Genomic DNA, 10019 nt, shown 5'->3' with positions numbered 1-10019 from the left:
GTTAAATTTAGCAGAAGAAAAAAAATTATTGCTTGGCAACAGACACCCAGTTTTGCTCCATGACTATGTGCTGTTCTAGTGTGGGCAGTACCTTATAATGACTGAGTAGGTAATGTTAATGAAAACAGAGTGTTGGAGAGTTGGTAGAATAACACAGGAGGTCCTGCAGCGGCCTGAGCCTATAGTAGCTTAATTAAGTGATGATTCAGGGTCAGTCCAAATAATTTTACCAAAAACAGAAGCATAAGGTTATTTCATATAAGGGATTTCATCAATTCTCCACAGATTACCAAATGCTGGATGCTGTTGTTCTGTCTCTGTTGCCATCATGAGATCCTGCCGGCTGCATGTAAACCCACCTGGATGACACGGCAGTTTCCTTGTGATGTCATATCCACCAATACCTCTGAGGTCAAATTTGACTGTAAAGGGCGTCATCTAGAGAAAGTACCAGAAGGAATAACCAGTAATGCCACGGATCTAGACTTATCTGAAAATTTTATTAAGCGTATTAAAGCTGATTCACTTTCTAATCTGCTGAAATTGACTCAGCTCAATCTCAACTTTGCAAACAAGCCCAAGAATGGTTATGGCTGCAGAAAATTGAACATTTCTGCAAATGCTTTCAAAAATCTCACAAAAATCAAGCAACTGGAACTGAGCGGCAACTGTCTGACTGAAATTCCACGCAATCTCCCCCACAGTGTGGAAAAACTTGACCTAAACATTAACAAGATTAGTTTGGATGAATTGAACAACAGTTTTATTGGCTTAAAAAACATAACAAACCTGTTACTATCTAAAAACTGCTACTTCTGGAATCCCTGTGGGAAGTCTGTTGCTATTATGGAAAAACCCTTTCAAATACTGGACAAACTGCAGGTTCTTGACTTGTCTTACAACAACTTAACACACATTCCTAAAGGACTACCCCAGTCAATTACAATTTTAGGTCTGGATTCCAACAAAATAGAGAACATATCTAAAGATGATTTCCAGGGGTTGCTAATTTTAAAAGTCCTTGATATACAAGGCAACTGTCCAAGATGTCACAATGCTCCGTACCCTTGTGTTCCTTGCCCTAACGGTTCTATTGACATACATCCTGATGCATTTCAAAGACTGACACAGCTTGAGACACTGAACCTGGGAGGAAACTCACTAAATTACCTTGATCCCTCTTGGTTTCAAAGTCTAAAGAATCTTAAAGAATTATTTGTGGCATTTAACTTTTTACAAAAAGCTGTAACTGGTAAGGACACACCAGTTAAAGCTTTCAGTTATCTTCACAGGCTAGAAAAACTTGACATGTCTTTCAATTATGCTCTCGGATTGTACCCAGAAAAATTAACACTTTCAAAAGACTTTTCACAGCTCAGGTCACTGAAAACTTTGCATTTGGAGGCTTTGGTATTCCAGAGAATTGGACCAGACACACTCACGCCTTTACGCAATCTAAAAAATTTATCTGCTTTGAATTTAGGCACTAACTTCATTATTTATAGCAACTCTACTTTATTCACCAATTTCTCCCACTTAAAAATGATTTATCTAGCCGAAAACAGGTTATATCCCACAACAATAGAAAGTCCACCAACTCTAACAGACAGATACAACCAGAATTCAGACCTTTCTATTTCACCGTCAATAACAGCTACTCCAAAAGACTTTAGCTACGAGATATCACACAGCCTAATAAAGCAAGAGTGCTTTGACTCTGGACGAGTGCTCATCCTCAGCTCAAATAATCTGTTCTTCATTTCTCCAAAGCTATTTGAGGGATATGGAAATATTTCATGTCTCAACCTCTCAGGAAATGGATTTTCACAGGCACTTAATGGCACAGAATTCAAGATGTTGCCTAATCTGACATATCTGGATTTATCTTTCAATAAGGTCGATATGGCCTATAACAACGCCTTCAAAGAACTAAAGAAATTACAAGTACTAGACCTCAGTTACAATCCACACTACTTTAAAGCATTTGGGGTAACGCTTAATTTAAATTTTACACAAAATCTACCTGTGCTAAGAGTCCTTAATATGAGTCATAATGAGATTTCCACACTGACAACAAAAGAGATGTATAGCAAATCATTAGCAGAACTTATATTTACACACAATAATTTAGGGAAACTTTGGAAAGACAGGGATAGCACATACAAGAAACTTTTCACTAATCTCTCTAATTTGACAATTTTAGATATATCCTTTAATGGCATTGCAAAGATTCCAGAAGATGTTTATGAATATTTGCCACGTAACCTCACCACACTGCGCATAAGTCATAACTGCCTCAGCGATTTTAGCTGGGACAAACTGCCTTTCCACCAACTACAGAGTTTAGACCTGAGCTACAATTCTCTGTCTACTTTAACAACTATTAACTCAAACATCACACAAACTCTGACTTTCCTTGACCTGAGTCATAATCACATTTCCCAAGTGCACAATGGTTTTTTACAGAGTTTGAAAAGCCTCAGGACTCTCAGCCTTAGAAACAACAAACTTACTATTGTCAATCGAACTACCTTCAAATCAGGACCTGAATTTCAGACTTTGTTCCTACAAGGAAATCCATTTGAGTGTACTTGTGATTCCATAGACTTTATTTTATGGATTGAACAGAGTGATGTAAAGATCCCAAGACTCACCACTCAGGTGACATGTAACACACCAGTGAACCAGAGGAACAAAATACTGATACGTTTTAACATTAGTCAGTGTGTAAATGCGGAACAGGCAAAGCAGATCTACGCTCTAACAACTTCTATCATTATTCTTTTCATGATTGTTTCAACAGTTGCTCACTTATTTTACTGGGATGCTTCCTATGTCCTACACTATATGAAAGCTAAGCTGAAAGGGTACAGATCCTTGAACTCGCCAGATACTATTTACGATGTCTTTGTGACATATGATACAAAAGACCCACACGTCTCTGAATGGGTGATGAGCAATCTGCGGGTGCAACTGGAGGAAGAGGGAGACAAGATACATCCACTGTGTCTGGAAGAGAGGGACTGGCCCCCAGGAGTCCCACTGGTGGACAACCTCACCCAGAGCATCCAGTACAGTCGCAAGACTCTGTTTGTCTTAACAAAGGGCTACGTTAAGACCGGTGCTTTCAAGCTAGCAATGTATCTGGCCCACCAAAGACTGCTGGATGAAAATGTGGATGTGATAGTACTGCTAATGCTGGAGCCTGTCCTGCAGCATTCTCACTTTCTGCGCTTGAGGAAGCGACTGTGCGAGAGCAGTGTTGTAGAGTGGCCGCGAACAGCAGCCGCAGAGCCCTGGTTTTGGCAAAACCTGCAAAGTGTCATAAGAGTAGATAATCAAGTGATGTACAACAAGACCTATTCAAAATACTTCACCACCAAATGAAGAAGGATAATAACATGAGCTTGTTATATAACCAGTGCTTTTATATATCATTTCTTGTTTGGTCTTTTTAAAGTGTTTCTTCTTTGACTGAACTGTTTTTAAGAACTAATTTTCTTATAGTTGTTGAGTTATTGACTTATTCAAAATGCTTCACCACCAAGTGAAGAAGGATAATCATCACTTATCTGCCTGGGACTGATTTGTAATTCTAGTCTGCAGACAATAACATGGTCCTGCTTTAAAATCACTGTTCTTTAGAGCAATGCTTATTTGGTTCTTTTAAACGATTTCTTCTTTGTCTGAATCTAATAAGAAAACAATAAAAACCAAATTTTCTTATATTTGCTGAGAAAGCATAATAAATCTTGTGTAATCTGTCTGCAGTGCATTAATAAAAAAATAAAATAAAATGTGTGGCGTTTTGCAGATGTAGCTTTTCAAGGTTCAAGGTTCTTTATTTGTCACATGCATAGTTATACAAGTATAACACACAGTGAAATGTAGCCTGACACGCTCCTCGACATGTGCAAAAATTGGGGGGGGGGGGGTGTAGAGGAAGAACATTGTATATATATATATATATATATATATATATATATATATATATATACACATACATATATATATACATATAGTATATACACTGGGTGAATGTGCAGTAGTAGCAGCATTTTATACTCTAGTCTCTGGTTTCTGTGTTAGAAAACATCTGTGCTGAGTGACACCAGTACCAGGTTTAACAGTTAACAAAAGAGAAATTTAGTACAAAAGTGACAGATCCTAAATTGCAGTCCATTATTAAAAATCCATATCGACACAGTATGTGTAATATAACTTGCATGCTTTCATCTGTTATTTCACATTTGGAAATTTTTGAGATTGTCCGTAAGGTGGTGCAAGTGACACAGTTTTAATACAGTGCATTTTGCAAATTAGCCCTAAATTCAGTGTCCCACTCAAAAATAAATCAGTGTGTGAGGCCATATATTACTAATGTCATATTAATGTCTAAGAAATATGTCATTTTTAAACTCCATATTACTTCACATAATCTGAAGAACTGACTGGCACTATGCACTGTTGCTGTGTTTACTGGCATTCCAGTGTTCATCTTGGCTGACAAATAAACTGGCATTTTTGAAGGAGGGAAATGAAAAAGATGCAGTTCTTCAATTAACGGGCTACTTCCCTCACACAGCTTATCATGTAGTTTTAACAGGGTGTTTCTTTTTTATTTGTCTTGAAGGGAACAAACAGGGTCATCTGTAACGAAATCATTAATAAAAGACAAGAAACTTTCAAGTCTTACAATTGAGAAAAAAAATTGAAGCACACTAGCATAATTTTCCAAATTGTCATTCAGGGATCAATATAGTGGAGAAAAAATGGTGAGTTTTATTTTGTTTCTGTTCTTTATATTAACTTACATTTTTACATTTTATTAAATTTCTGATTACCTTTATATGCTATAATTTCTTTTATCTGTATTATTTTTGATTATTTTTCTAGTTTCAGGATTTTGGTGACAAAATGTTTCATAGATTTATTTGATTCTAAAAACCTGTACAGTTGACTTAATTTACTTTGGAAATGGCCTTTGGTATTTGGGTTTTTTTGGTATTTGGTATTTGTTGGACAATTACATTAAAATGTACATTAAAAATTACTCACAAATTACACAAACTGTTCAGTAATTTTAATATTTAATATTTTTCCCAAGTGTGACAAAAAACAGGAACAGTCTTTCCAGCTACAATTTGATTTACGATTTATTGGCACCTGCTGGGTAGAAGTGATGCCATACTTACATACAATTTTCTTCAAGCTTACTTTGTAACATCAATGGGCCTCATTCACTTACACTATATATCCACAAATCTTTTATTCCACTGTATTTTTTGTGATTAAACCTGTTTGCACTTGAACAGCTTTAAAACTGCCCAACAGCAAGCGTTCAAACAAAAGAGTTGTTGTTTTCTTTTGGCCATCCAGATCTCCAAATCATCATGAGCCAAAAAAGAAATGCCTTTTATCACAGTTAAATAAATAACAATTAAAAATAAACTGCATATAATGAATGTGGAATGCGAGTCGGCTTCATATTTTATTTCAAACAAATACTATAATATATAATAGGCATCTTATTTTATCTTATCAATATGTTTTCTCTCAAAACATCTCTGTAGTTCTTGGATGTCATGACTTACAGTCTAATTGGGCCAAGAACATCTTTTGCTGCAGTGAGTGTATAATCTGGGGCTCACAGATCAAAATATTAGTCTGAACCTTGAAGTAATTTAGAAAGGCACAAACTCAACAAAATTAGAGCAAGAACCCAAACAAGCAGACAAGACTCTATGACCAAGGACTAGGTAAAGGAGGGAGGGTAAACTAGGCTAAAGAAGCAGCAGCCATTTGCTGCTACTGTACTGCTTGAGGACTGAGTGGAAGGGAGAAATATGGAGAGGCCACAAAACAACAAACAGGACAAGAGAAAATACTGAGAAAGAGTAGAGACAAACTTTATGCATGCAGAAATGCAAGGCTAATAAATAAATGGGAAGTGAAAACAATGTAATCAAGGAGAAGCGCTAGTATGGCACGAGGGGTCCTGGAGTAGCTTAACTGATTCAGGGTCAGTCCAAATAATATGACCAAAAACAAAAGCTTTAAATTATTTCAGTTAACTGATTTCATCATTTTTCACAGATTACCAAATGCTGGATGCTGTTGTTCTGTCTGTGTTGCCATGATGAGGTCCAGCTGGCTGCACATAAACCCTTCTGGATGACACGGCAGTTTCCTTGTGATGTCATATCCAACAATGCTTCAAATACGGTCAAATTTGACTGTAAAGGCCGCCATCTAGAGGAAGTACCAAAAGGTATAACTACTAATGCCACTGATCTAGACTTGTCAGAAAATGTCATTAGGAGTATTAAAGCTGATTCACTCTCTAATCTGCTGAATCTGGCACATCTGAATCTCAACTGGGCAAACAACACCAAGACTGATTATGGATGCCGAGCACTGAAGATCGCTGAAAATGCTTTCAAAAATCTGACAAAACTGAAGCAACTACGACTGAGCGGCAACTGTCTGACTGAAATTCCACGCAATCTCCCCCACAGTGTGGAAAGACTTGAGCTAAACATTAACAAAGTTAATATGGATAAACTGAACAATAGCTTTATTGGCTTGCAAAACATGAAAATGCTGTTGTTATCTAAAAACTGCTACTTCCGCAACCCTTGTGGGAAGTCTGTCGCTATCAGCGAAAACACTTTTGCACTACTGAAAAAACTGAAATACCTGGACTTGTCTTATAACAACTTAACCCATGTTCCTAAAGGACTACCCCAGTCAATTACAATCTTACGTCTGGATACCAACAAAATAGAGAACATATATAAAGATGATTTTCAAGGGTTAGAAAATGTCAAATTCCTTGATATACAAGGCAACTGTCCAAGATGTCACAATGCTCCGTACCCTTGTGTTCCTTGCCCTAACGGTTCTATTGACATACATCCTGATGCATTTCAAAGACTGACACAGCTGGAGACACTGAACCTGGGAGGAAACTCACTAAATTACCTTGATCCCTCTTGGTTTCAAACGCTAACGAATCTTACACAATTGTTTCTGGAATTTAACTTTTTACAAAAAGCCGTAACTGGTGAGGACACATCGGTTAAAGCTTTCAGTTATCTTCACAGGCTAGAAAAACTTGACCTGTCTTTCAATTATGCTATCGGATTGTACCTAGAAAAATTAACACTTTCAAAAGACTTTTCACAGCTCAGGTCACTGAAAAGTTTGCATTTGAATGCTTTGGTATTCCAAAGTATTGGACCAGACACACTCACACCTCTGTACAATCTGAAAAATCTGTCTCATTTGTACTTAAGCACTAACTTCATTATTCACTCTGACCCTACCGTGTTCAGCAAGCTTTCCCACTTAAGAATGATATATCTCGGCGAAAACAGGTTATATCCCACTACAGTAGAAAGTCTACCAACTCTAAGAGACAGAAATAATGAGAATTCAGAAGTTTCTATGTCACCATTCGTAAAACTCACTCCAAAAGACTCAATTTATGAAGTACTACACAGGAATACAAAGCAAGAATGCGCCAATTCTGGACGAGTGCTCATCCTCAGCTCAAATAATCTGTTCTTCATTTCTCCAAAGCAGTTTGTGGGCTATGGAAATATTTCATGTCTCAACCTCTCCAGAAATGGATTTTCACAGGCACTTAATGGCACAGAGTTCAAGATGTTGCCTAATCTGACATATCTGGACTTATCCTTCAATAGGGTTGATCTGGCCTATAACAACGCCTTCAAAGAACTAAAGAAATTACAAGTACTAGACCTCAGTTACAATTCACACTACTTTGAAGCATTTGGGGTAATGCTTAATTTAAATTTTACACAAAATCTACCTGTGCTAAGAGTCCTTAATATGAGTCATAATGAGATTTCCACACTGACAACAAAAGAGATGTATAGCAAATCATTAGCAGAACTTATATTTGCACAAAATCATCTAGGGAAACTTTGGAAAGACAGGGATAGCTCATACAAGAAACTTTTCACTAATCTCTCTAATTTGACAATTTTAGATATATCCTTTAATGGCATTGCAAAGATTCCAGATGATGTTTATGAATATTTGCCACATAACCTCACCACACTGCGCATAAGTCATAACTCACTCAGTGATGTTAATTGGGACAAACTGCCTTTCCATCAACTTCAAATTTTGGACCTAAGTTACAATTCTCTGTCTACTTTAACAACTATTAACTCAAACATCACACAAACTTTGACTTTCCTTGACCTGAGTCATAATCACATTTTCCATGCAGACAATTGTTTTTTAAAGAGTCTAAAAAGCCTCACGACTCTAAGCCTGAGTAACAACAAATTGACTATTGTCAATGAAACTACCTTCAAATCAGGACCTGCAAACCTGACTCTGTTCCTACAAGGAAATCCATTCGAGTGTACTTGTGATTCCATAGACTTTATTTTATGGATTGAACAGAATGATGTAAAGATCCCAAGACTGACCACTCAGGTGACATGTAACACACCAGTGAACTTAAAGGGACAAGGATTGATACATTTTAGCATTCATCAGTGTATAAATCCCAGTCAGGCATTTCAGATCTACACTCTAACAACTTCTATCATTATTCTTTTCATGGTTGTTTCAACAGTTGCTCACTTATTTTACTGGGATGCTTCCTATGTCCTACACTATATGAAAGCTAAGCTGAAAGGGTACAGATCCTTGAACTCGCCAGATACTATTTATGATGTCTTTGTGACATATGATACAAAAGACCCACACGTCTCTGAGTGGGTGATGAGCAATCTGCGGGTGCAACTGGAGGAAGAGGGAGACAAGATACATCCACTGTGTCTGGAAGAGAGGGACTGGCCCCCAGGAGTCCCACTGGTGGACAACCTCACCCAGAGCATCCAGTACAGTCGCAAGACTCTGTTTGTCTTAACAAAGGGCTACGTTAAGACCGGTGCTTTCAAGCTAGCAATGTATCTGGCCCACCAAAGACTGCTGGATGAAAATGTGGATGTGATAGTACTGCTAATGCTGGAGCCTGTCCTGCAGCATTCTCACTTTCTGCGCTTGAGGAAGCGACTGTGCGAGAGCAGTGTTGTAGAGTGGCCGCGAACAGCAGCCGCAGAGCCCTGGTTTTGGCAAAACCTGCAAAGTGTCATAAGAGTAGATAATCAAATGATGTACAACAAGACCTATTCAAAATACTTCACCACCAAGTGAAGGTGGTCTTGTTTTAAAACTATTGATTTATGCATCATTGCTTGCTTGGTTCTTTTAAAACTTCTCTCGACTTATAAACAAAGAAACTACAAAACTTATTTGCTAATAATTGCTGAGAGAGCACAGCCTACCGAATATTTGTAAATGTGAAACTGTTATGTGCTGTATATTATCAAATAAAGCCTTTTCAAAATGTGTTCCATTTTGTGGATGTAAATTTTGGCAGACTACCATTTGGTTTTTGTATAAGAAAATAAATATTTTATGGGTTACAAGTTGAACTTATGCACAGCCTACTCTTTCATTTGGGTTTTTACTGACATTTTAGGACTTAGTAATTACTGTTTAGGGGGAAAAAACAACAACAAAAATACAAATTCTTGAAGCCAGGGAATCTGCTACACCACGTTTGGTTAGTACCTACTTTGTCCATACGGTGTCACCACTGATTCAGTTTTAATGGGAGTGCCGTTTGCAAATAAACCCTCAAGTCATTGTTCCACTAACTGTCGGCTACATTTATTTTTCCTTACAAGAGCAAACAAGGCGCTGTAGTGATGCAGACACCTTTTGTAGAGTTCGGAGAAAATCAATAAACGACGTTAATTAAGCTAATGGCACACAGCTGTTGCTAATGGCCACTCGATTTGAATGAATGTTCTGAGGTGTTTGTTTGTTTTTTGTTTTTTTTACTTGCGCTATGGTTTCGGGATATCAGCGTTTGTTTTCAAGACTATATATAAGATTAAAAAATGTTCACTTTTTCTTTTTTTATCGTTTGTATCGAAGCAGCCTTGTCGTGACGTCAGAGGCTCATT

The 10019-nt window shown here is 37.4% G+C and overlaps 2 pseudogenes; both read left to right on the top strand.

Moving 5' to 3' along the window:
• Positions 1 to 291: 291 nt before the first annotated feature.
• Positions 292 to 3387, top strand: LOC146616145 (toll-like receptor 8 pseudogene; annotated as a pseudogene).
• A 2715-nt stretch (positions 3388 to 6102) lies between these two features.
• LOC146616144 (toll-like receptor 8 pseudogene) lies at positions 6103 to 9201 on the top strand (annotated as a pseudogene).
• The last annotated feature ends 818 nt before the right edge of the window (positions 9202 to 10019 follow it).

Source organism: Diplotaxodon limnothrissa, linkage group LG16 (genome assembly GCF_057381915.1).
Source record: "Diplotaxodon limnothrissa isolate DT_005_m linkage group LG16, D_limnothrissa_male_GT1.1, whole genome shotgun sequence".
Classification (NCBI taxonomy): domain Eukaryota; kingdom Metazoa; phylum Chordata; class Actinopteri; order Cichliformes; family Cichlidae; genus Diplotaxodon; species Diplotaxodon limnothrissa.
The sequence above is the reverse complement of the archived record's forward strand: the minus strand, read 5'-3'. Positions and strand labels throughout refer to the sequence as shown.